The following is a 2,052-nucleotide window of genomic DNA, read 5'->3' as shown; positions in this document are numbered from 1 at the left end:
CAGGGACACCCCCTATTCCATGGGCTGGGCAGGGTCACCCCCTATTCCATGGGGCACAGGTACACCCCCTATTCCAAGGGGCACAGGCACACCTCCTATTCCATGGGGCACAGGCACACCCCCCCTATTCCATGGGGCACAGGGACACACACCCTATTCCATGGGCTGGGCAGGGACACCCCCTATTCCATGGGGCACAGGGGACACCCCCTATTCCATAGGGCACAGGCACACCCCCTATTCCATGGGCTGGGCAGGGCAGGAGCCCACAGGAGCTCCTGCTCCCACTTGCAGCCCCCTGACCCCACCCAGGGGAAGCACCCCCTGCCAGGTTTGCTGAGAGCCAGGGCCTGTTTAAAACACTGCAGTGGGGAAGCTCCTGTCATTGTCTGACAGGATTCTGCTGCTTCCTTAGGAGAGCCAGCACTTCACCACCACAGAATGAGCTGACAGTCCAGTACCTCAGGGACACCCAGCTCCAAACCATCCAGAGGGTCACCTCCCCTCCCAGGGATCAAACCACAGCCACAGCAGGAGCATTAAACACCTTCCACACCTTCCCTGCAGGGGAACAGGATCCAAACCCAGGGAGCAGCACAGGACATGCCATGGAGGGACAACAAACCCCACCACCCACAGCCAGGCATCTAAACCAGCAAGCCCTGAAAATCCCACAGTGCCAGGAGAGCTGGGCTTGGAAGGGCCCTCTGGAGACCATCCTGTCCAACCCCCTGCCCAGGCAGGGTCACCTGGAGCAGGTGGGGTTGGAATGTCTCCAGAAGGGGGGACTCCACACCCTCCCTGGGCAGCTGTTCCAGGCTCTGCCCCCTCCGTGGAAAGAAGTTCTGCCAAATGGTGAGGTGGAACTTGCTGTGCTTTAGTTCATGGCCATTGCTCCTCGTCCTGCCCCTGGGCACCACTGACCAGAGTCTGGGACCATCCTTGGACACCCCCTGGAGATATTTGGGTGGACTGATGGGATCCACTCTCAGTCTTCTCCGGACTAACCAGGCCCAGCTACCCCAGCCTCTCCTCATCAGAGAGAGATGCTCCAGACCCCAAATCATCTCTGTGGCCTCTGCTGGATCCTCTCCAGGAGCTCCTTGTCTCCCCTGAGCTGTGGAGCCCAGAACTGGGCACAGCTCTGAGCACAGAGCACGTTTGTGCCCCGTGTGCCAGGACACTCAGGGGAGATGGGAAACGGGCTCTGCTGATCCCAGGGGATGCTCCACGGGCACAGAGCAGGCACTGAGCTCAGGAAAAGCTTCTGCAAGCCAGCAGGGACTACGTTTACTGCTGCTCCTTGTAAGAACTCTGAGAGCAAAGTCAAATTACCCCACATGGGAAGCAGGAACGAAAAGAACACAAATTGCAGGACTTGCTGGAAAACAACAATAGGACCATTTTTACCAAGTGATCCTAGGAAATCAATTCTGAATTCAGAACCCAGTGAAACACAAGGAACTCACACACTCACACACTCAGGCTCCTGCAGGGCCAGCAGTTACCAGTGCCCAATATCCATGAAGGCCCTGAGAAGGGCTCCAGGAGAACATGCTTTCCAGGAAGGAATTCCTCGTGTCCAACCCGACCCTGGCACAGCTTGGGGCCTTCTCCTCTTGTCCTGTCCCCTGTTCCCTGGGAGGAGAGGCTTGGAGCAAGCTGGGCCAAGGAGCTGTCCCTGCTCCTGGCAGGGGCTGGGACTGGGTGACCTCTAAGGTGCCTTCCAACCCAAACCACCCTGGGATCCTGAGCAGGGTTTCAGAGCACCCACAGAACGTCAGCAAGGGGGGTGATTATCCCATCCCCACATTTCATGGGAAAGGCTGTTCATTACCAGTGAAAGAACTTTCCCCACCAACCACTGAGGCTGCAGAGCAGACCTCTGAGAAGGTCCCACAGCTGGTTACAGCAGAGATGTTTTAGAGGCACTACAGGAATTGGACTGGAACTAGTCCTGGCTGCTCTTGGCCCTCTGTTTTTACTGCTCCCAGCAGAACCACAGGAGCAGAACACCTGACAGTCCCAGGAAAACAAAACCAGATCTCAAGC

The sequence above is a fragment of the Manacus vitellinus genome, unplaced genomic scaffold (genome assembly GCF_001715985.3).
Source record: "Manacus vitellinus isolate BGI_N305 unplaced genomic scaffold, ASM171598v3 scaffold_128_pilon, whole genome shotgun sequence".
NCBI classification, from domain to species: domain Eukaryota; kingdom Metazoa; phylum Chordata; class Aves; order Passeriformes; family Pipridae; genus Manacus; species Manacus vitellinus.
This window is presented reverse-complemented; position numbering follows the sequence as displayed.